At 53.5% G+C, this 25,863-nt stretch overlaps 1 protein-coding gene across 8 annotated transcripts in view; it reads right to left on the bottom strand.

The window, feature by feature from the left end:
- The window catches only part of TBL1X (transducin beta like 1X-linked), a 244,520-nt gene that overhangs the window by 118,398 nt on the left and 100,259 nt on the right, over positions 1–25,863 (bottom strand). The window lies entirely within an intron of this gene.

The raw sequence follows: 25,863 nt of genomic DNA, 5'->3' as shown, positions 1-25,863 counted from the left end.
ACGCGTGAAGGTGAGGCAGGTCAAGAGGTCTAAACACGTGGCCACCAAGTACAAGAGTCCTGGGTAGAACCCGTACGGCGTGGGGGGTATGGTGGATAAGCAGGTACTATCTCTGGGTGGTGACGGATGCTAAGCCGACTTCTGAAATGCAGAGAAAGAGCGAATCACTCTGTTGCGGCCCTGGACTCAAGGGAGTGCCACAGGTCAGGTCTCAGTCGATGAAAATAGAGAGAGAGAACAAAAATGCATCCAATGACAGGCGCGCCACACACACACACACACACACGCACGGAATGCATCAAAGGAGGTCTCAGAGGAGTAGCGTGGGCCCTTAATCAATACAACTGATAGGAAGACGGTCACATGAAGACAGAGACGGGCGGGCCACGCCCACAACCGTCCGCATGGCACAAGGAATCTGCACCACGGCCCGGAGAGGGGCGAGGGCAGAGCCTGCCCTGGCACCTTCTGAGGAGGGCCACCCTGGGGCCACCCTGGCGCAGGCCTCGTGGCCTCCGGAACATGAGAAAATCAATTTACGGCGTTGGGAGTCAGGCGGCTCGTGGTCCTTCCTGGGCAGGAAACCGACGTGACTACAGACGCGCCCCCTCGCAGCCCTCGGGGGAGTCGGACAAAGGGAAAAGGTCTGTCTGACCCGCCTGGGTCCGCGCATGGTTGGGGCTTCGGCCCATCCCACCTGGGGGCGGCTCCCCACCTCAGTCACTCCCCTGCACCTCGTCCTCCACCACCCGGCAGGATAAGGCCCAAGACCCCAGATGACGAAGGTGGCGTTTCAGGGCTCACAGAATGCGGCCCGGCCGTGTGCACACGGACGCACACCTGTCTCTCTGCCCGGCATCTACACGTGTGTCCACACGTGCATCTTCAGATCTCTGAACACAGCACAATTTTTCCTGTGTTGAACATCCCTAAGTAATTACTCTGAAAACCAAGGTGGCACGTGGGTTCCAGGTCGATAAAAGAGGCCCTGGAACTACAGCTTAGCCAGGCCCCCAGGGGCTGTGGCCTCAAACCACAGAAGGGAGAAGAAAGCACTGTCGGCAGGAGCTCTGTCTCCGTGCCTCCCTGGAATGCGTCCTCGTGAAGAAGGAACTGGAAGCCCTGAAGCAGGTCCTCTTCCGGGAGGAGGACAGGCTCAGCAGAAGGGCCGGGGTGTGCACCTCTGCATCGCTCCCTGCAGGAGGCTGGGGAAGGAGAGGGCTCTGTGCGGACTCGAGGGCTGTCCCGTGCAGCGGTCTGCTGACGGGCGCAGGCAGCAGGGCGCCTCGTTTTCAAGGACTGACAAGATAGATGCCGGCTCCTGCAGTGGATTCATGACCAACAGGTTAATATCCGATCGAGAATGAAGTCTGCTCTTCTAACTTCTGGAGTCTATTATTCCGCATCCAGCCAACCAGCACCCGTTATTACAACACGCAAGGAACAGGAGTTCCTGTCGTGGCAGAGCGGAAACGAATCCAACTAGCATCCGTGAGGATGCTGGTTCGACCCCTGGCCTTGCTCAGTGGGTTGGGGATCTGGCGTTGCCATGAGCTGTGGTGTAGGTCGAACACTCAGCTCCGATCTGGCGTTGCTGTGGCTGTGGTGTAGGCCAGCAGCTACAGCTCCGACTTGACTCGTCACCTAGGAACTTCCATATGCCGTGGGTACGGCCCTAAAAAGCAAAAAAAAAAAAAAAAAAGAAGAAGAAGAAAAATACAAAGAACATTACTGAGGTTTTCCTGACATTTATAAAAGGGAAAATACAGTCTATGATTGTTTATTACATAGCATATAAAAGAACTGAAGTTCAATGAGTTTATATATGAGGACAAAACCGATGAAGACATTTTAATCTACTCTACCCAATATTTATCATTGATTTGGTGTGAAAATAACCAATAACCACCTTGTGATTTTATCAAATCAATTATCATTTAAAAAACTGACATTCAATGACAAAGCCCTATGTTTTATTTATTTTATTTTATTTTTTTGCTTTTTAGGGCCACACGTGTGGCCTATGGAAGTTTCCAGGCTAGGGGTTAAACTGGAGCTGCAGCTGCCAGCCTACAGCCACAGCTCATGGCAACACCAGATCCCCGACCCCCTGAGCCACAACAGGAACTTCAGAGTCACTATTTCTAGCCGGAGCCCAGAGCTGCGGGGCCAGGGCTACAACACTCATTCCGGGATCTCCTCCTGCTCCTGAGACGCGGCAGCCCTTCACGGCCGCAGCCAGACTGGGGAGAGCAGTGGGGCCCCAGGCAGAGCCAACGGGGATGCAGGAAACAGGGGCCCAGCTGGAAGACACCAGGCTGCCTTACCGCCCTGGGCCACCTTCATCCCCATGTCACACTTCTGGGGGGAGTGGATGAGCCTGTCTGCTACTCGCTTCCAAAAACAAGTTCTCCTTACAGAGGCTGCCCAGGGCTGAACAGCTATCCCCAACCTTTGCAATTCACGTGCTCACACACCCTGTATGCGGACCTGGCTGGGGAGGCAGCCCTCACCCACCCCCGCTTCCTGACCCCACAGACACCACGAGAGAACCCCAGTGCTGTCCGACCCAGAGGTGCACGTGGCTCCAACCCTGAGGACGGGGACCAGCTGGCGAAGGCTCCGGTGCACGTGGGGGCGCCACCCTCCAGGCCCTGAACTCCCCCCGCACCCCAGTCTATCACCCATTTGCTCACCCAGGGACTCGGACCCCACCTCCGCCAAAGCTAAAGCCCTAAAACCCAGACGGATGACACCCTCGTCCATCCACCAAACTAGCCATTCAACAAGCGTTCCCTGAGCACCGGTAACTAGATCCACGTGCCCCGACTGGTTTGTTCCCTCTGCCAGTAAAGCCTCCTCTCTCGGCTCCTCCAAGACCGAGGAGTCTGCCCATGCTCAGCCCTGTCCTATCCAATCAGACGACAGAAAAACAGGGTGTCATTTATCGGTACACGTCTCGTGCCCAGCACAGAGCCTGATACACACGAGCTATTCAGCAAGGGTTGGCTGCCCTGAAGTAAATTCAGATAGAATATTATAAAACCACTGCAGGAAAGAAGCACAGCCTTCCACGGACTGAGGAACATAGGCAGGTGTCTGGCCGTCTTCGATGTAATGAGTCAAGTACCTGCCACCAAGCATTTCTAACGGGGCTCAGAAATGCTCGTCAGCGTTGCCTAAGTGGAGAGGTGAGTATTTTTCTCCACTATAAAGGAGCGGTGCTTTGTGGTACCTTTTCCGAGCTGTGACATCCCGCTGGCTTTCCATCACAGGCAGCTTAAAGGAAATAAAGTCCTAGGGAGCTTTATTGATCCAGTGGAGAGAGACACAGCAGTGCCTGCGATTGATTTCCCATCAGAGATGCAGGTTTAATCCGCCCATCGATGGCCGAGAATCACAGGCTGAGCAGGTGTTCTCACCGGCTCCCCCCCGGCCACCCAGGGCTCCTGTGCCTTCATATGTGATCAACAATGAGAGGGGAGCGCCTCCTCAATCTATAAAGATCCCCCCAAAATGGAAGTTTCAGTTATACCCCAAAGTCCAACGGCCAGAATCTTGAATGAAAGGAATGCCCTGTAGCTACTTAATACTCCTCTTCCACAGGGGCATGGGGCACCCCGCACTGTGCTCCAAGGTGGTACAGGAAAACCGGGCACCCTCTGCTAATGCCTCCTGCCCACCAAGGCCAAATCAGCTCCTCTTGATCAGAGGCTGGAAGGAACACACACACCTCACACCTTCCTCACACCGATTTTCCTGTGAACCCACAAGATGTACGGGTCCCCTTCCCACCAGACAGTCCATCGGGGCGGGGGGGGGAGGCAGAGGACTCAACTCCAAGTCTAATTAAGAGCTTCCTATCCGGAGCCTGCTTGACAGTAGCAACAGCAGTCCTGCTGGAAACTCGCCTTCAGCTCTGGCCCAATAAAACCCGCAGTACTCGGCAGCGGTCTCCACTGCTCTCCCACCCTAGCATCTGTGACGGACTGCCCGGATACCGGCCAGCACGGGAAGGAGACGTTGGCTTTCCCTCCCAGCGGGAATCCTTCGAAATCCATCCCGCGCCCCCCAGTAACTTATTCACGCAGGAAGACTCTAAGCTTGGCCATCCCCCACGAGCGGGTGTCACTGCTGCACTTGGATCGATTAAGACAACAACAACAAAATACCCTGCTTTGCTTTGTATTCCAAGATATGATGTGTTTTATGTTCTAATCAAGATACTGCTTGTCCAGAAATAGACTCACAGACGTGGAGAGCAGACGTGTGGTTGCCAAGGGGGAGGGAGTGGGATGGACAGGGAGTTTGGGGTTAGTAGCTGCAAACTATGACGTTGAGAATGGATGAGCAATGAGGTTCTGCTGTGCAGCACAGGGAACTCTATCCAATCACTTGTGACAGAATTTGAGAAAAATAGTGTATACAGAGGTATGACTGGGTCCCTTTGCTGCATAGCATACATTGACAGAACATTGTAAATCAACTATAATTTAATTTTTTTTTTTTTTTTTTTTTTGCCATTTCTTGGGCTGCTCCCGCGGCATATGGAGGTTCCCAGGCTGGGGGTCTAATCAGAGCTGTAGTCACTGGCCTACACCAGAGCCACAGCAATGCGGGATCCGAGCCGCGTCTGCGACCTACACCACAGCTCATGGCAACGCCGGATCCTCAACTCACTGAGCAAGGGCAGGGATTGAACCCGCAACCTCATGGTTCCTAGTCGGATTCGTTAACCACTGAGCCACGACGGGAACTCCTATAATTTTAATTTTTTAAAAAAGATACTGGTTGTCAATCACCTACTCTTAATGTATGGCAAAATTTGGAGGATATTCATGGGTATCTGCTTTTTTTTTTTAGCTTTGGGGAGACCTATATCCAAGCACGAATACTGAATTATAGCCGTCTCATTGACTCAGTTGCACCGGAAGTATTAACGTGGCCAAAGCCCTCCAAGGAATGGAGGTGGGGATTGGGGGTGGGGGCACTGGAGCAGAGATGAGAAGGTAGAGACTTCCAAGAGAACACTTCTGAAAACAGTCGAGGGAGTTGAACCACGATGGCGGAGCAGTAGGACGCAAAGCTCACCTCCTCCCACAACTGCGTGCAGAATACATCGAAGACTTAAACGGAAGACAAGACACCATCAAACTCCTAGACGAGAACACAGGCAAAACACGCTCTGACGTCAACCATACAAATGTTTTCTTAGGTCAGCCTCCCAGTGCAACATAAATAAAAGCAAAAATACACCAGTAGGACCTAATCCAACTGACAAGCTTTTGCACAGCAAAGGAAACCACAAAAAAAAAAAAAAAAAAAAGGCCAACCTACAGAATGGGAGAAAATAGTTTCAAACGATGCAACTGACGAGGGCTTCATCTCTAAAATATACAAAGACTTATACAAGTCAACAGCAAAAAACCCCAACAATCCAATGGAAAAATGGGCAAAAGACCTGAATAGACATTTTTCCAAAGAAGATACACAGATGGCCAACAAGCATATGAAAAAATGCTCCACATCCCTGATTATTAGAGAAATGCAAATCAGAGCTACTATGAGGTACCACCTCACACCAGTCAGAATGGCCATCATTCATAAGTCCACAAATAAAATGCTGGAGCGGGTGTGGAGAAAAGAGAACCCTCCTGAACTGTTGGTGGGAATGTAAGCTGGTACGACCACTATGGAAAACAGTATGGAGGTACCTTAGAAAACTATACATAGAACTACCACGTGACCCAGCAATCCCACTCTTGGGTATATATCCGGACAAAACTTTCCTTGAAAAAGATACATGGACCCCTATGTTCCTCGCAGCACTATTCACAATAGCCAAGACATGGAAACGACCTAAATGCCCTCAACAGATGAATGGATTAAGAAGATGTGGTATATACACAATGGAATACTCCTCAGACATAAAGACTAACAAAACAATGCCATTTGCAGCAACATGGATGCAACTAGAGACTCTCCCACTACGTGAAGTAAGTCAGAAAGAGAAGGACAAATACCATATGGTATTGCTTATATCTGGAATCTAACATATAGCACAAATGAACCTTTCCATGGAAAAGAAATGCATAGAGACTTGGAGAACAGACATGTGGCTGCCAAGGGGCACAGGGAGGGAGTGGGATGGACTGAGAATCTTGGGTTAATAGTTGTAAATGGTTGCATTTGGAGTGGGTCAGCAATGAGATCCTGCTGTATAGCACAGGGAACTATATCCAGTCACTTTGATGGAACATGATGGAGGAGAATGTATGTATAACTGGGTCGCTTTGCTGTACAATGGAAATTGACAGAACACTGTAAATCAACTAAAATAGAAAAAATAAAAATCATAAAAAAAAAAAAAAAGAATACATCAAGGGAGTTCTTGCTACGGCTCAGCGGTAACGAACCCAACTAGCATCCGTGAGGACACGGGTTCAATCCCTGGCCTCACTCGGTGGGTTAAGGATCCAGCGTTGCCGTGAGCTGTGGTGTAGGTCGAAGACGCAGCTGAGATGCTGTGTTGCTGTGGATGTGACACAGGCCAGCAGCTACAGCTCCAATTTGACCCCTAGCCTGGGAACCTCCATATGCTGCGAGTGTGATCCTAAAAAGCAAAAAAAAAAGAGTACATTGATATGGAACAACCCTCACGGAAGACCTCCTGAACACGAGCAAAAGACCTCAAACACCTGAAAGGACAAGAAAGATCACCATACAACCGGGTAGGATAAAATTAAAAAAAGGAAAAAGAGGAAGTAGGATGGGACCTTAAAACAAGCGAGTCACCGCTCTATAAAAACTCATACACTCATGGCTCACAACCTCTGACCGGAGACCCCATCGGCCCCCGTGTCCTAGGTCCTCTCTCCTCATTGCAATGACCCCACCCCTTGGAGAAAGTGCCACCCACCAACTCCGGCTGGAGAGTCCTGCTGAGCCAGGCGGCCGTGTGTGGGACCAGACCACACAGCCCTCTAATTCCTGGTGCTTTGGGTGCACTTGCGATCCCCCAAAAAGAAATGCCCAAGTCCTAACCCCCAGGACATCAGATCGCGGCCTCGTTTGGAAAGCGGGTTTTGCAGCAAGAATCCCTCTAACATCATGACACGTTCCTTTCCCGCGCCACGTGCACAAGCTGCGGAGCTTCCATCCAAGTCCTGGGTTCACTTCCTGGACAGAAACGTATGGAGACACGAGCACCACAGGATCAGCCTCACAGGACGAGCAGATGGTCACTTCATGGGACTACCATGACAAAGGACCCCCAGCTGCGTGACTCAACAGAAATGTCCCGCCTCAGACGTGTGGCATCTTCAGGTCAGATCAAGCTGTCGGCAGGGTGGGTTCCTTCCGAAGCCTGGGAGGGAAAAATCTGTCCCAGGCCCCTCAGCCTGGCTTGCAGGTGGCCGTCTTCATGGCCACATGCACCTGTTCCAAATTCCCTCCTTTTGGGGGGCCACGCCCATGGCATGTGGAAGCTCCGGGGCCAGAGATGGAACCTGCACCACAGCAGTGACAAGGCCGGATCCTTAACCCACTGAGCCACCAGGGAACTCCCAGTTTCCTCACCTACATGCGATCAGGGCCCGTCGCAGGGACCACCCCAGCACGGTTACCTCTGTAAGACCCTGTCTCCAAATAAGGTCACATTCCAAGGAGCAGGGATGCCAACCTATCTTTTGGGCAGAGGAGACACAGTTGCATCCACAGCAGCGAGGCAGACTCATTTATAAAGCCCTAGGAGTGGTGATGATGAGCAGCAGATGCGTGGAAGGAGAATCCTGCTTAGAGACAGCCCAAGCGCTGCCTCGCACGTCCTTGCTTGGGCTTCAGCCTGAGAGAAATATGTGAGCCTGCCCCAGCGGGGGCCAGGCCAGGCCAAGGGCCGTCCCACTGGACAACTCCTAAAAGACACACACTTGACTCAAGGGCAGCCTGATCTAAACAGTTTCCATACATTTTGGGCATATCATGCATTTCTCTCTTTTTCTTTTTTTCTTAAAAAGCATCTTGTCAGTGTCTGTGACTTTCGGCATTTAGAACACATTCTGGCCGGTGGGTGGCTGAATATGTGTGTGGGCTGGAGAACCGTGAGAGAGTGGGCATTCACAGTTGTTCCCGACTCATATCTCTGGGAGGAAAAATGCTCCCAGAATTTCGTAAAAAAAATGAAAGGCAAAGAATTCTATAGGGTCAAGTGGCAGAGGCACTCCAGTCCTCTGAAATCAACAACTAAGCGCACAGTCGAAGAGAGAGCAGGGGGTATGCCCGAAGCCCCAATCTCTTTAGACACCTTTCCCCTTTCGGATCGGTGCTGAACCTCTATTTCTGACGTGCTCCCCCAGGCTTCATGGTCTCCGGAGGTCTTCATCTTCCTTCACGATGAGTTGTTTAGGACTTTTTCCTTGTGAATATTTGAGGCTCAGGGTCCAAAGGCTATGCAGCCTGCACCCAACTTTCTATCACAAGACCCTCCAGGCAGGACCGGTGATGAGAGAGACCGCAGGCTTGGGGCTCAGGGCCCTCCGGCTTAATCCCAGGTCTTCCCCCAAAAGGCTGGGGGACCCTGCAAGGAGATGCTTTTCACGATGACACCGCTCTCTCTCCTTGCCCTGGAGCCTCGTGAGAAAAGCTTCGGGACAGCTCGGGGCACAGCACGGATGGTACACACACATGAAGAAGGCCAAGCATGGCGCTACGGCGGGAAAGCTCGGCGATGGCTCTCTGCTCTCCTGAGCGCCTGTCTCACATCCACCAGCCTCCACCACCAACTTTGAAGTGACAGGTAAAATAATAGAAAATGGGAGCTCCCGCTGTGGAGCAACAGGATGGGCAGCGTCTTGGGAGGGCTGGCACGCGGGTTTGATGATCCCCCCGGCCGGGCACAGGGGGTTAAGGATCTGGCGTTGCTGCAGCTGCAGCTGCAGCTTCGTTCGTGGCTGGGCTCAGATCTGATCCCTGACCCCGGAGCTCCATATGCTGCAGGGCAGGCAAAATAAATAAATAAATAAATAATTATTATGCCATGAGTGCGGCCCTGACCAAAGCAAATATATATATATATATATATTTAGCCCAGAAAGTACCCCGAGACGCTACTGTGAGCATTTCCAGAGACAATGACAGTGGGTGTGGCTGGCGTCCTAGACGATGAGGAATGAGGACCTTGGGGAGTTCTCCTTCTGTCCTTACCAAATGTTAAGGCAGCTCCCGGGGCTGCTCCCCTTTCCTGACCTCCAGTGGCCACGAGGTGGGGGTGAGTTGGACTCCTCGTGCTGGGGCCTGGGGCGGTCCCGGGTGTTGCAGGACCTTCAGCAGCGTCTCTGGCCTCCACCCGCTAGAGGCCAGTGGCACCATCACCCCCAGTTGTGACAGCCGACCATGTCTCAGACCCTGGCAGAGGTCCCCTAGGGAGCAAGGCTGCCCTGGCTTGGAGCACTGGTCTAGGTGAACGGCCGCCTTCGCAGACCCATCTTTGCCATGGACACTCAGACTAGAGGGCTGGCTTGTGTGACATGTCATCAGAAACGTTTATCTCCCTTCCCAGCCGTAAGCAACTCGAGAGGAGCCCCGGCAAGAAGCATCTCTAGCTCAACATGTGCAAGTACTTTTTAAAGACTTCGCATTGCTTCCTCACTCACGAAGCCACACATTTGCCTGCAACAGTTTCCCACGGCTGCTCCTACAGCCGTCTGCTCCCTTCCCAGACTGAACAGTCTCCAGGAGATTTTATTTACGAAATAATGTATTTTTGTCGCGCGCAGGTGATGGGCACAACGGCACCAAGGGTAGCTTGGAAAAACTCCACGTGCACAGGGCTTCTCTGCCCTTGAGTTTCTAGCTCCCCTGATGTTTAGGAGAATGACTTTAGGGAAACAAGGAAATGAAAAGAGACGTTACCTAAAACCTAAGGAAGAACACGCCCCACGCCGGCAGCTCTTCCAAATGCAGCGTGAGCCAGACCTGAGCGACCCTGTTGCCAAACATCGGCTGGGAGAAGCTGGCACAGCTTTCCACTCAGGCCGGTGAGCAAACCCATTTGCGGGGCTGGCCCACTTCAAAGAAAACGCACGTCGATTTATAAGCCATGCTTGTTTGCACGGAGGGCTTTCAATTCTTAAAACGTCCCAGGGATGTGAGCCACGGCTAAGGACTCCCTTTCATCTTCACCCACCTTTCCCAGAAAGCCTGCGAGACACTGAAAGGAAGGGCGCGGAACACGAGGCTCCCAGGAGCGAGGCAGTCAGTGACTCTATTAAGGGAATTAGCGATTAGGTGTACCCGATAAATGGAAGAGCTGAAACGAGATTAACATTTGGGCAAAAAGGTATTTACATTTCAAACACGAAATAACGTGTTCCTTCTTATCAGCAAGGCTGTGAAGCCGCTCCGCTGCCACCAAGGAGAATCGGCACATGACACAACCATACAGCCTTGTTACTGGTGAGAAAAGCTTCAGGATTTGAGTCCCTGGACCACCTTCCTTGGGGAGCCACATCTTTGAGAGTCAGACGAGGGTAAGATCCAGGGAGTACCTTACAGGGCAGTGGGGAGAGCCCACCTCACAGTGCCGGGACATGGCTCTGCCACTTTCAGTGACAGGCTTCGAAGCCCCCGCCCTGTTCGGTAGGCTGCCAAAGCAAGTCTCCCTTCAAAGGATAATTTCTTTTTTTTCTTTTGTCTTTTTGCCTTTTCTAGAGCCGCTCCCAAAGCAGATGGAGGTTCCCAGGCTGGGGGTCCAATCGGAACTGTAGCCACCAGCCTACGCCAGAGCCACAGCAACGCGGGATCCGTGCCACACCTGCGACCCACACCACAGACCACGGCCAACGCTGGATCCTTAACCCACTGAGAGAGGCCAGGGATCGAACCTGCAACCTCATGGTTCCTAGTCGGATTTGTTAACCACTGAGCCACGACAGGAACTCCCAAAGCATAATTTCTTTTCTTCTTTCTTTTTGTTTTTTAGGGCCACACTCAACTCACAGCACATGGACGCTCCCAGGCTCGGGGGCGAATTAGAGCTGCAGCTGCCAGCCTACACCACAGCCACAGCAACGCCAGATCTGAGCCACATCTGCAACCTCACAGCAACGCCGAATCCTTAACCCACTGAGCGAGGCCAGGGATTGAAACCGTGTCCTCATGGATGCTAGTCAGGTTCGTTACTGCCGAGCCTCAACGGGAACTCCCCGGCCAGCTGTGCAAACGAGACGAGAGAACATCTCAAGAGCCTGAGCAAGGGAGGGAATTCCCCCGTCTGGCCTGTTCTGTTCTGTTTTGACGTGTCTACGTCTCAACATCACGGAACTGCCTCGCTCTGACTGTAAGTCCGCTCTGCAGACCTTTGGGCCTGTGACCCGTCCACTTCCTCAGCGGGCGGACGCTGTGGGGAGACGGCGGTGCCCGTTCTGAAACTTCAGACTGCTACCTAAAGGGCTGGGCGCTCAGACTGCGGAAATGCAAATCAGGGCGTGGAGGGGTGGGGGACAGGGTGGGGGGTGGGGGAAGCCTGCAGGGATACCCACATGTGCTAATACTTCAAGATAAGAAAATCGACCCACCAAGGCATTCTACAGTGACTCCAGTACGGCTCTAAAAAAAAAAAAAAAGAAAAAGAAAAAAACTGTTCTCTTTGAAGCTCTAATCTCTGAAGACAACCCAAGGACCCCTGAAGCTAAACTCTATTTCCCGTGGATTCTTTCTTTTTTGGCCATGGCCGGAAGATCCTGGCAGGGACTGAACCTGCGCCACAGCAGTGACTGGAGCCAGAGCAGGGACAAGGCCCGATCCTTGAACAACAGGCCACCAGAGACCTCTCTCCCGTGATCCTCAAGACGTGAGTTCCCCAAACAACCCTCCCCCATCAGGGAAGGCGTCCCAGGGACGGCTGAGGATAAATCCCTCCAAACCCGAGAAGGACCGTAAAGGAGGATGGAGCGGGAGCAGCAGCCACAGGGAAGTTTTCGCGGAGAAACGTTCCCAAGACCGAGCACCATTAACACCAATGCTCTCCAATCACCACCTAGGAATTCCTGAGAACTAAATCGTATGATTCCCCACCTAAAAGTGTGCACACACACAACAGGGTTCCTTGTAAAATAAAGATAGTTAGAACCAGGGAGGTTCCTACAATAACACGCGTACGGGTATAAAACAGCGTGGAAGGTGTTTTTTCAGAAATCTCAAGTTCTCACCGGGAGAGTGTCCTGCTTTATAAACATAATTTTAATTCACGATGATGCTTCCTGGACTCTTATTTGTGATGCTCTGTGCTAAGCACTGCGTTTCCTTGGGTATCTATGCATGGAAGACGGCTCTCTGAATCCCATTTTCAAGGCGCAGGCGGCGGGTGGCCGGGGTGGGGGGCAGCAGGCTCTGGGGGGTGAGCCCCAGGTGGGGTGTGGGCCTGGGAGAGGGGAGGCAATGATGGAGTGGGGACGGAGGTGGGGGTAGGGCAGAAGACGGGCCCTGGGTGGAGGCTGCGCCTAGGGAAGGGTGGGTGGCGGAGGGGAGGGAGGGGTGCAGGATGGGGAACAGGTGCTGGCAGGCAGCACAGGTGAAAGGGCACCGGGGACAGGGTGGGGGAGAGGAGAGGGGAGGGGAGGGTTCCACCTGGGGGATACCAGGACCCACCTCCAGGCCAGAGGGGCCCCCACCAGGCCTTCGACCTGCCCAACTGGCAAGATCGGAGAGGCAGGTCAGGCTGGGTGATACCCAGGGATTCCTGCCCCCGCATCCTCGGAACACGCCCCCTCTGGAAGACCACAGAGTGCATTCAGATCCATGCTGCTTGTGCGGTACCAGGTGAGGGGGGGGAGGGATGAGGGGAAGGGGTGATGGAGGGTAATGCCCACCTGGCTGCAGTAGCACCTGGACTCAAGAACACCGGGTGGAGTTCATTTAGCAGAAAACGAGGCTGTCCCACGCGTGCACACCCCTTCCCCACGGGGAGAGCCACAGACCTCACAGAGCCCACCTCTGTGTTCCAAGGTATACGCAGCACCTAGAGACGCAGCAAGAAGAGCCTGCTCTCCTCGGGCAGCAGCCACGCCTTCATCTGCCATCGCCTCTCCCACTTACTCACCGTGAAGGCGTGAGCACAGGCCCCATTTCTCCACGAGACAGAACACAGGCAGACCCCAGCCTGCTTCTTCATCGCCTTCAGTCGGGTGTGCCCTAACCTCCCCTAACCTCCTCGTGATGGGTAAAGAGCAGGATGGGGCCGCTAGAGACCCCCGGACCAAAAAGATGCCCGCCCACCTCCCACTGCAGACGCATTCATCCCCCGCCCCCGCCTTGAGAAAAGAGGAATTCTATGGAGATGGCACTGCAGCGATCCCAGAACCAGGGTAAAATCCTCCTTAGAAATCAAGGTACACACGGTGGGGACGAATCACTCTTAAATGGATTTTGGGGTGGGTGGGGGTGGCTGTGGCTGTTCTCGTGTAAATAGGAAACGTGGACTGTAAAAAGCACTGGATCAGATGTCGAGGAACAAGTACGACGCCCCTTTATCTGAAAGGTAAAAGTCTAAGATTCCTTGAGAGGGCAAGGCAGAGGCAGAGACAGGGAGGGGAGGGGACGCAGCCGAGCTGAGTACCTCCTGCCGCTACAACCTCACGCGGGAGACTGGTCCTGTGCCGCCAGCTGCTTGGACCAGTGCTGTCCACTGGCTGCAGGCTCAGTAAATGCTGGCTGATGACGGATGGATGGATGGACGGGTGGATGCTGAAGCGATGGACGCATGCCTCTCCCGGGTCTGACCAGCTCAATCCCATGACCACAGGAGCAAAGAGACAAAGCACCGCATCCCACGTCCACTGCTCTAGAAGCCAGACATGAAGACAGGCACCATTTGTGCAAATTCACAGACGGAACGTCTTCCCCGTGGAGCATGTGGTACAACGTGGAACAGGGAGGGACCCAGGAGCACCAGGGCCTATCTCACCCAGACCTGGGCACCACACTGACCGCTACCCTCAAAGCACAGGCAGGGAGTCCCTGTGGTGGCTCAGGGGAAACAAGTCTGACTAGGATCCATGAGGATGCAGGTTCGTTCCCTGGCCTCGACCTGTGGGTTAAGGATCAGGCGATGCTGTGAGCTGTGGTGTAGGTCACAGACACAGTTCAGATCCCACGTTACTGTGGCTGCGGTGTAGGCCAGCAGCTGGAGCTCTGATTCAACAGCTAACCTGGGAACCTCCATATGCTGAGGGTGCAGCTCTTTAAAAAAAAAAAAAAAGAAAGGAGTTCCCATCGTGGCGCAGTGGTTAACGAATCCAACTAGGAACCATGAGGTTGCAGGTTCAATCCCTACCCTTGCTCAGTGGGTTAACGATCTGGCGTTGCCATTAGATGTGGTGTAGGTTGCAGATGAAGCTTGGATCCTGCGTTGCTGTGGCTCTGGCGTAGGCTGGTGGCTACAGCTCCGATTCGACCCCTAGACTGGGAACCTCCATATGCCGCTGGAGCGGCAAATGGCAAAAAGACAAAAAAAAAAAAAAAAAGGACAGGCAGTCATACAATGGGATAGTATTTGGCTATAAAAAGGGATGGAATCTTGACATATGCTACATGGGAAGATCTTGAAAACACTGTGCCTAAGGAAACAGGCTAGAGACCAAAGGACACAGAGAGCACAACTCCACTTAGAGGCAGGACTGAGAAGAGTCAAACTGAGAGACGAAGACGCAGAACGGCGCTTACTAGGGGCTGGGAGGAGGGAGGTGGGGAAGGGGATGTTGCCTCCTGGGTTCAGAACTATGTGGGGGGACAAAAAAAAGTTGTGGGTATCGATGGGGGTTGCACAACATGATGCCTGAATCTCGTGTCACCGATTAGACGTTTCTGAACAGGTAAAATGCTATTATGTTACGTATATTTTACCACAACAAAAACAAAGTAAGACTAGAAACGTGAACATTTTCCTAATTACCTGGTAGTCTCTGGGATCTGCTAGAGAAATAACCGCCCCAGGGTGAGACGTCCCAGGTTCCAGAAGCCACAGGGACAGCCCAGGAGCTCGGACGGCTGGGTAGAAGCCGCCAGAAAGGGTCTGAAGCGCTGGGCAGAAAGGTCAAGCCCTTGGCAGTGACCGGAGTGGACGCGTGGGAAGAAGCAGGGAAGGACGAGGGTCATGATCAGTGTCACGACGGCCAAGGTTATGAAGCAGGACGCACCGCTGGAGCTCCTGCTGTGGCTCAGCGGTATCTCACACGCCCGACCAGCACCCATGAGGTCGGGCTCCATCCCCGGCCTCGCTCAGTACAGTGCCGTGAGCGGTGGTGTCAGTCGCAGGTGCAGCTCGTGTCCCAAGGCGCTCTGGCTATGGCTGTGGTGCAGGCCGGAGGCTGTAGCTCCGATTGGACCCCCTAGCCTGGAACCTCCATGGGGTACAGGTGCAGCCCTAAAAAAAAAAAGAACGCAGATGTGGAAGCAGGAACAGAGTCAGCAAAGAGAGAAAAAGTGACACGAAGAGGCAAGACACCATCAAGATGTTTATGGAATGAGCAATTCAGAAACGCATTTGGGAAGTTCCCGTGCGGCCCAGGGGGTTAAGGATCCTGCATTGCCACAGCTGTGGTGCAGGGCAAAACTGTGACACGGGTTCCCTGGCCTGGGAACGTCCGCATGGCCCCCCACCTCAAAGAAAGAAAGAAAAAAAAATGCATTTGTCTCGTGGAAAATTTAGTTTTACATCCGTATTCAAAAGGGTGTTATTACCCACGCAAAATCCAAGCTCTGCTTCACGTGACCAAGGAGCTGTGTTTTCCTCATGAAAAAACAAGCTGGCAGAGTCCAAGGCCGGGCTCCACCCAGCCCCTATCCCAGCCTTTCTGGGGTCCCAGCTGCACCAAAAACCCTGTCTCCCAGAGGTGCCCTCGGTCATGCTGGGCCCCCTCTGTAAGAACGCCTTCCTCTGGACTCCCAAAACCACTTCCCCACGGGTGTGCTGGCTCAGACATCACCTCCCCGACCAGCAGAAAGCAGGGACAGCCCCCTGCAGCTGTCTGCACCCGGTGGGAGGTGGCGCAGGCATCCCCCTGCCCAGCAGAGGGTCGGGCACTCTGCAGAACGCCTGGCGGCCCTGCCCCGCCCCATGCCCTGAGGACGACAAACGGTCGCTTCCTCATCCTTGAATGAATCCATACATTTTAATGACAAGGATTGCGTGTTGAGATATATCAATGGTGAGAGGCAGCTGAAATCAGCAGGGACGGGGGAGAGCAGTGAGCTGGCATCAGAGAGAAGAAAGGCAGCGCCGGGGCAGTTCAGTGAGGTCTCCTGCTCCCAAATGATGACAAAGGATAAGGTCGTGGAATCCGCCCGGTACCGGCCCAGGGCCAGGCTCAGCGCTCCCCATGGAGAATGGAGCTTAATCCTCACGAGGGGAAGATGTTTTCTGACAGAGCGCAAAGCTGAGGCTTAAAACTTGGAGCTTTGGCTGCACGTGGAGTGAAGCGAAGTCCCCAGTAGTAGGGTCCCCCCTGGGATGGCAGAGCTCAGGAAAGGCTGGACCAGCTCCATGCCCTGGGATCTATACCAGGTCTCCCCTGCGGGCTGCTCCCAGGCCCGACCCACCTGCTCCATCGCTGCTGTCCCCACAAGCCACCCACGCCCCATCACGACGGGGTAGCCCCGCGTCTCTGAGGGAGGCACAGGCCCCACGGGCACGCTCTGCCCTGCGGGGTGCTCCAGTCAAGACTCCAACAGCCGAGAAAAAAAGGAGTTTCCATCATGGCACAGTGGAAACAAATAGGAACCATAACGTTCGATCCCTGGCCTCACTCAGCGGGTCAAGGATCCGGCATTGCTGTGAGCTGTGGTGTAGGTCACAGACGTGGCTCAGATCTGGCGTGGCTCTGGCTGTGGTGTAGGCATGCAGGTACAGCTCCAATTAGATGCCTAGTCTGGGAACCTCCATATGCCTCGAGTGCAGCCCTAAAAAACCAAAAAAAAAAAAAAAAAAAAAAAAAAAGGCTCAAAAGGAGTTCCCATCGTGGCTCTCAGCAGGTTACGAGCCCAGCTAGTATCTATGAGGCCATGGGTTTGATCCCTGGCCTTGCTCAGTGGGTTCAGGATCCGACGTTGCCGTGAGCTGTGGTGTGCGTTGCAGACGAGGCTTGATTCCGGCGTTGCTGTGGCTGATGTAAGCCGGCAGCTGTAGCTCCAATTCGACCCCTAGCCTGAGACCCTCCATATGCTGAGTGAGGTCCTAAAAAGACAAAAAAAAAAAAAAAAAAGACTCAAGCAGCCCCGTCCCCTTGCTGGTTTCCTTCAACACGGCTGAGAGTGGGAAGGAGAGCCCCTTCCAGGGAGGCTGAGGACAAGACTACACACAGATCACACAGCATGATGTGCACCAGTGATCCAAACCCTGAATTCACGCCACCCCTGGAGAGCCTGGGTCATGAAAAGCAAAACAAAAGAGTGGAGGAAAAAAAAAGCCCACCTTAAAAAATTCAAATGCATTTAAAAGATGCAGTGTTTTGAACATGAGTGCATTTTCTTCCAAGGAGTGAAACACTACAAAATGAACTTCCTAAAAAACCTTGTAAAACATTCAGAATTTCAAGGCAAAATGAGCCCTACCTCCACGACATTTTGTCCAAACTAAGGTCTCAGGTGAATTGTTGCACAGAAATACATGGTGACGCACATTCTTTACAGAGAAGCATAACTACAAAACGTTATGGCCATGTCAACCAAAACATTAGTTAAGCTTATAAAACTACATGTAAAATAATTCCTCAAAAAAACCCTTTTATTTTATTGTTGCTTTTTAAGGCTGCACCTGCAGCAAATGGAAGTTGCCAGGCAAGGGGTCGAATCAGAGCTACAGCTGCTGGTCTACACCTACAGCACAGCCACGCCAGATCCGAGCCGCATCTGCAACCTACACCACAGGTCACGGCAATGCTGGATCCTTAACCCGCTGAGTGGGTGGGGCCAGGGATCTAGTCGGGCTCATTAACCACTGAGATGCGAAGGGAACGCCAACCCTTTTACTTTAAAATAAGATTAGACTCACAAAAAGTTGCACGGACGGCAAAGAGTTCCCATAAGACTTCGCTAGCTTCCTGTTACATTAACATCTTAAATAAACACAGCAAAGATCAAAACCAAGAAATCGACGCGGGCACAACACAATCAAGCAACGAGGCACACGCGCGGGTTCTTTTTCTGCCCAGAATCCTGTCCGGACCCGCTTTCCACCGCGTCGTCGGGGGTTCTATGACAGCTGCCCTTGTCACTCAGAGGCAGGCTCTCTGGACGAGGAGAGCAGTTGACTGTGCAAAGCGCCCCTTGGTCTGCATTTGCTCAAGGCTTCGCTTGAGGAGACGTCGGTTGTGCGTTGGGGACTCCACGGAAGTGACGCCGTGCCCTCTTCAGGAATAAGGTCACTCTGCCTGATTCCTGGTGAGGCTGCCCGCAGCAACCTGGCTCGGGCGGGGGTCTGCGCTGGGCTTCTTCCCCGGAACCCACCACTCTCGGCTGCTCGGAGGCAGTAAACGCCTTGGGGGAGACGCGGAGCTCGCGCTAAAATGTCACGATTCTCAAATGCTGGGAGCACAACAGTGAACATTTGGCTCTCGATGTCCCGTTTAAATGGCAAGCTCCACGGGTGTCCTTTTCAGAAGGAAAACTCGCAAGAGGACATCTTGAAAAAATGCAGTTTTTAAAAAGAGCTCCTGAGTTTCGTCATTGATGAAGAGTTTAACAAGAGGAAGCCCAAGACGTCAAATGTCAAGGGATTATCTCTGTGTGAGCAGGAGTCCAGGCATCTCAGAGCAGCCAGAAAGCCAATCCCAACAACACATCCTGAGTGTAAGGCTTTGGTCCATGAGGCATCTTGCCAGTAGTCCAGCCAACGCATGTTCCAAATCAGCACTTAATTCTGGGTAATTTTTATCCCGAATATAAACAAACGTTCACTTAGATCCATTCTAAAATGCTACTGCAAATGTAAGTAAGTTAGTTGATGGCCAAGTTTATTGCCAGTAAACACTTCCATTAAAAAGAAGAATGACTGAACGTTCCCACTGTGGCTCAGCAGTCATGAAGTCCAACAAGCATCCAGGAGGACGCGGGTTTAATCCCCGCCCCTCTCAGTAGGCTAAGGATCCGGCCTTGCTACAAGCTGTGGTGTAGGTTGGAGACTCAGCTCAGATCTGGCGTGGCTGTGGCTGCGGCATAGGCTGGCAGCTGCAGTTCCAACTCAACCTCTAGCCTGGGAACTTCCATATGCCACAGGTGCAGCCCTAAAAAGAAAAAAAAAGGGGGGGGGAGAGAATGATTTCTGCACATCAAACACTGCTTTAAAAAAGTAAAGCCAAGTGGTTTTTTAAAAAATGAGTTAGGACCCGTTATTGTAGTAAGACATCCACAGGATGTAAAGTCACAAGCAAACAATATTCAAGACCCATCACGGACACCTCGGAGCACAAACCCAGGAGACTCATCTACCTGGCAAGCATTCGCTTCCAATTGCCATGGGGGTCAACCCTACGGAAAGACCCCTTCAGACGAGCATGGTGGATAGTATACCAATAACTAAGGCTTAATTTAGCATACTTAAAGAAGCACACTCAAGATACAGTTATGCGAAGTGTTATAATACGTATAAGCCCTAATTAAAAATAATGTAGTTTCAAAGCACCGTTTTTTTTTTTTTCTTCCCCTTCCTTTTTAGGGCTGTGCTTGCAGCATATTAAATTCCCAGGCTAGGGGTCAAACTGTAGCTGCAGCTGCCAGCCTACACCACAGCCCACGGCAACAGTGGACCCGACCTGCAGCTTGCGGCAACCCCAAATCCTTACGCCACGGAGCAAGGCCAGGGATCCAACCCGCATCCTCACAGACACTCTGTTGGGTTCTCAAGCTGCTCAGCCACAACAGAAATTCACTTCTTAAATATACAAGAGTGGATGTACAATCCTACGGAAATACAAGGATCATCCAATATACAGTTTATGCTCCAGAAGTTCAAGCAAACACTTCATAGGAACCTGCGCTGTAAACCACGGCCCGTGGCCTCGGGTCTGGAGCCAGACCGGCTTCCCTGGCCCACGGCTTACCAGAGGGTGTGACCCTGAGCCAGTGGACTCCCTCCCTCGGACGGGCCGGCATCAAGACACCTCTCAATCAAAGGTCACCAACTCTACAACGAACCCGGCACCTCCCGGCAAAGATTTCTGGCAGCTGGTGAGTTCAGCACCCAGCACGGTGGGCTCAGGGGAGTGAAGCAGACACCAGGTGCGGTGAACTGTGTCCCCTGAAAACACATGTTGAAGCTGCAACTCCTGGTATTATGAATGTGACCCTATGTGACAATCAGGTCTCTGCAGAGGAAATCAAGGTCAGGGAGTTCCCGTGGTGGCTCACGGGTTACGAACCCGACTAGTATCCATGAGGATATGGGCTGATCCCCGGCCTCCCTCAGGGGGTTAAGGATCCAGTGTTGCTGTGAGCTGTGGTGTAGGTCGCAGACACAGCTTGGATCCCATGTGGCTGTGGCTGTGGTGTAGGCCGGCAGCTACAGCTCTGACTCAGCCCCTAGCCTGGGAACTTCCGCACGCCGCAGGTGTGGCCCTAAAAAGCAAAAAATAAAAATAAAAAGAGAGAGGGGGAGAGATGAGGTCATGCTAGCTTAGGGTGGGCCCTAAATCCCATGCCTGGTGTCTCTGTCAGAGAAAGGAGGGGTCCGGAGACAGAGACACCTGGAAGAAGAAGGCCAGCGTGAAGAGGGAGGCAGAGACTGCATGGATGCGGCCACAAGCCAAGGGGTTCCCGCGGCCGCCAGAGACTAGGAGAGAAGCACCAGCGGATTCTCCCTCAGAGCTTCTGCCAGGAGCCAGCCTTTCAATACCTTGAGTTTGAACTCCTGATCTGTGAGAAAATCCATTTCGGCTGTTTTAAGACCCCCCCACCCCGTCCCCCGCAGTTTGGGGTAATTTGTTAGCGTAGCCAGAGGAAAGCCGCCCAGGATGACGATGGTATCTTGGTAGATACATTTTTAAAAATCCTTCCAGGTTAGACATACATCCTGAAATGCTTCTGGTTAAAGCAACGTGATGTCTGAGATGTGCTCCGGATGCAGCTGCCTCTATTGAAGAGGAAAAAAACAGTGAAGGTGCACAGGAGACAAGCTCACGACACGCGGATGGGGGCTGACGCAGGGTGGGGGGACACGGGAATACACGGGAAAATCCTACCCCCCTCGTGAGTATGCTGGACAATTTCCATGTTAACAAGCTAAGAGCACGTGTGTCAGGCGTTGGCAGACAAGCTTCTAGACGACAGACCAACATGTGTCCCAACCTTTAAACAATGCAATCAACTTTAACACTCAACTTTTCTCACCGCCCCTTTGGAAACAGAAGCAGGAGCAAAACCATCCCTATCCACGTTCATGAACGCGGCCACGGCAAACTGGCGAATAGTCAGCAACCATCCCCCCGAGGTTCTCGAAGTAAACCTTCCGATCACGAACCTCATCTCGGTATCATCTTGAGCAGATGACTCAAGCCACACGCGGGAAGGACACACAGGCGTTTGGATAACGCGCCACCCCTGCAGCCGTCACGCAGCGAGAAGGAACGGAATCAAGGTGTGAAAAACGCGACCCTTCCCTAAGGTGCTCCTGTGGGAAGTGGGTTCCAAGGCGACCCGTCATCAACGAAGGTTCAGCTTCTAGACCTCGTTCAGGCCACGCAGGGGAGGCCAAGCAAAGAACAAGCGGTCACACTGAAAGCTACTGTGGGAACTTTTAAACGTGACCTTGCCCTTGTGCAGCCGTCACTAAGGATGAGGCTCCAGGGGCTGGGAAGGCTCACAACGTGTCACCTGTGCAGCGAAGTCCAAGTCCTCTGCTACGCGGCCTCCAGCCCTGACGATGCTCTGGGACTTGGTGACCGGCGTCTGGGGAAGATGCTGAGGCTTCCTGACTCATCTCCTGAGCGAAGGCAGGGCTGAGTCCCACCATCCCGCCGCCGGGACACGGCGCTCCAGTATCACCGAAGCTGCGCGGCAGAGAAACGAAACCAGGGAGCCAGCCGGAGCCAGCAGGCCTCAGGAGCAATGAGAAACAGGCTTCAGACTTGCCCAGCGTCCTCTCCGAATCCCGAGACCTGCACAGCTGGCAGGGGGGGACGGGGCCCTCTCCCAGAACACATCTCGGGACAGAGGGCCCTTGCTGCGGTACTGAGAAGGTGGAAGGGCCTCCAGGATAGGGTTTCTCAGCTTCGGCACCAGTGACATCTGCGGGGCGGGGGGGGGGGGGGTGTCCTGTGTGTGATTCGGTGTCGAGCAGCACCCGTGGCTCTCTCCCCAGGAGAGGTGGCGGCGGAGGGGGGAGGCGCCTCCCCACCTGGGACCCCCCAAACCACCTGCAGACACTGTTGGGCATCACCTGGGGGACAAATCCCCCTTCAGAGAACGAGAATCCTGGAAAGCTCTTCCTGGAGCCCAGCACCTAGAAGGTTCTGAGGCAAAGGGGGAACTCCTGATGCTCCTGGTGGGCTAGAAAGGTGGAATCCAACATCAACACGGAACGGAGAGCCCGAGAAAAGACCGCCGCGGGCCAGCACGCAACTCTCACCGACATGCTCAGATGGCCTTTGCGGAAGGTGAAAAAACCGGTTTCTGAACAACACGAGAGCATCCACGAACGGGATCCTTACAATCTCCACTCTGTCATTTCTAGGGACGCTGGATGGACAAGCGATAAGGTCTAAGGGCTTCAGATGGACGTGCAGTAAGTTTTCCAACAGTGACAGAACCATCGCAGCAACGACAGGAGCGCACTCTCATGAACCTCCTTCAAAGATTCCCTCCCCTGCCCTCCCCTCCCCCCGTTCCGGTTAAACCCTGCGTGCCAGTCAGGGGGCTGAGAGGCAGTCAAAATCCAGTGACACACGGCTTTTGCTGCCTGCTCAGAGGAGGTGGGGGGTCAAAACCAGGAAAACCAGCACGTGTGCCCACGCTGCCCACTGCTCTTCCATGTCAGTACGTGGCTCCAGCTCCCCCGGAGCCCAGAGAAAACAAAGAAGGTGCCCTGGGAGTGGCGGCTGGGGCCCTGACATCGCACCCGCTGGATCTGGACTCCCCAAGGCAGGGGGCCCCCTGCGGGCGGCAAGGGAGGGACAACCACCTCTCAGCGTCGTCGCACATCCCAGCACCCTCCCTGCCCCCCGCCCCCTTGAGAACAAACAGTCCCTGCACAGCTCTCAGCGGGATCTAGAGAGGCGCTCTAACCCTTCTGGTGCCCGTGTCTACTTGTATCAGGAAGCGGACCTAAGAAATGTCAAGGCCGGTCCCTGAAAGCAGTCAAACTCGAACCCCAGGAGCTGTGCCTTCGCCGCCCCGCAGGCAGGGGTCCTAAAGCCCCAGCACACCAAACCTAAGACCACCAGGGCCTGCAAACAACACCTGGGAGGACTCCCCACTGCAGGGACAGGGGACACACAAGTCCCGTGTTTCAGTTCTGTTGCAGCTTCTTGCATCACGCTGCAGTGGAGACGGATCCTGTTATATAACAAGACGCTTCAAATCTCTGCCGAAAAGGAATTTCTCCGACACCTCCCTCCCTCCCTCTCTCTGTGGTTTGACTTCCTGTGGTTGGCACACACAGTAATTCACACATCCACAAATATTTAGGGGGGAAAAAAAACACAATAAACTGCCTGGAACCGTAACAGAATGCCTGCTAGTCTTTGCTTCAAGGAATTTTACATGAAATAAGATCCAAAATCCCCCTGGGGTTTTAAGTTTGCCAGAGAGCTTATTTTTGTGAATGATTTCAATTTAACTCCTAGGATAACTGTCTTATTAAGTTGCTGATACATCTGTCTGACTTAAGTCTATGGTTTTTGCAAAGAGGATAAAAATGATTTCATGGAAGAGAAGCATCACGATTTCTTTCGGTCTTTTTTTAATCAACATTATCTGTTTGGCAAGCTGTCTGAGGTTCCTTCGGAGGACAGAGGGAAAGAGGCTGCAACAATTCTCAGTGTCCTTAAAAGAAACATTCAATTCAATTCCACGATGCCAGGAGCGGCCTCGCTGCCAAAGCCGCCCCTGCATCCTGCCAGGGCGACCCGTTTGCGCGGGAGCATAGGACGCCGCTTGTTAGACGGCGGCATCTCGCTCCACCCGCACGGCATCAACAGAGCGCTCTTCAGCCCCGGTCTCTCCTGGGGCTCCGCTCTGCCTCCTCCAGCCTGGCTCGGCCGCGACACCCAAACCTGTGCGTGGGACTAACGACATCCCACGGTTCTCAAAGTCAGGGCCACCTCCTGATGTGGCATCCGCTTTGGGAGGAGGACTGGGGTGCTGGGCGGCAGGGGACCTCCTTCAACTGGGGGTGTGGTGGGGAGGCTTCCTGTACCCAGGAAACTCACCTAAGAATTTCGTCACAGCCCTTAACGGGACATGGACGTTCCCTCGGGGTCATTCAGTGGCTCGTTTCTATTTTGACCCAAGGGTGCCAAGGCGGGATTGCAAAAAAAGGACCTTTCCCAGGGCTTCCCCAGAGGGGTAGGTAGTGGCGGGGACACACTCAGGCACTCTGGCCATCTCCCGTTATGCCGGTGAACAGGGGCCTGCAGAGTCAGGGTGCAGGTTTCCCTGGATTCAGTTCGAGAGAGAGGAGTGCAGAGTGGGGGAGCTCTGGCTTCTCTCATTTAACAAGGAAACGATTGGCCTGCCTCCTGACCACAGCACCTTCCTGGGCTGACCCTTAGGGGACGAGCCATATGGAAGGCAGATGCCTGGCTCACTGCCTTAGCCTTGGCACCTCCGGCCCGCACACCTGCCCCAGCTGCACTCCGTGAGTGCGGTCCACCTCTTTGTGTGTAAGGCAGGGCCGCCACCGTCTATACCTCAGGGAAAGACCACACCAGCCTCATGACCCTGCAGCAGGCTTCCTCCCCGTCTCCACATGTTACCAGATCATTCCCTGGTAACAGGTGGGGCCAGACCATTCTCCTTCGGGGGCATCCTGTATCTTAGGATGCTGAGAGCATCTTCGGTCTGCACCCGCCACCTGCCGGTAACGCCCCACCCCCAGTGGTGACAACCCCAAATGCCTCCGGACCTTGCGGATGTCTGGGGAGGGGAGGGGGCAGTGAGTGCCAGGTCACCTCCTTAGAGAACCCCAGTTCTCGAGGGGTCAGGTGCCACACAGGTCTCCAGATATTCATGCAAATAAAGGCCCAGGCTAGCAGCTTTTCTACAAACGTGTCTCTCGTCGGATGGAGGGTACCACTGCGGGCCTCCCTGAACGCACCCATCAAATAAGGCCCTGATCCACCTGCTCTAAGAAGGGTAGCCATGGGCCGCGTGTGGCCCTTTAAACAAACGAAAATCAAATCAAATTTGAATTTCAGGCCCTCAGTCACACTGGCCACATTCCCAGTGCTCAAGAACCACACGTGCTCGCCCAGCTGCTGCTCCCCTGGACGGCACGGATGGGGGACAGTGACACCTTCATGGGAAGCTGTACTGGGGGATGCCGCTCTGGGCAGTCCGCGCGTTCCCTAGTGTCCAAGCGCCACGTGTGCTCTTGGAAGAGGAATGACCAGGAGGCAAAGTAACACCACGCACATCGGAGGGTCTAACTTTGGGGAAAGGACAGTAATTCCTCTTTTTTTCTTTTTTTCAATGGCCGCACCCAAACCACATGGAAGTTCCCAGGTCAGGGGTAGAATCCGAGCCACGTCTGCAACCTACGTGGCACCCATGGTAACATCAGATGCTTTATTCCACTGCACCAGGCCAGGAAAGGTGCCTACACCACCGTATCGACCTGAGCCGCTGCAGTCAGACTCCTGACCCACTGCGCCACGGTGG

The sequence above is a fragment of the Sus scrofa genome, chromosome X (assembly GCF_000003025.6).
Source record: "Sus scrofa isolate TJ Tabasco breed Duroc chromosome X, Sscrofa11.1, whole genome shotgun sequence".
Taxonomy (NCBI): domain Eukaryota; kingdom Metazoa; phylum Chordata; class Mammalia; order Artiodactyla; family Suidae; genus Sus; species Sus scrofa.
Note: the sequence above shows the minus strand (reverse complement) of the source record. Positions and strands in the feature narration are given on the sequence as shown.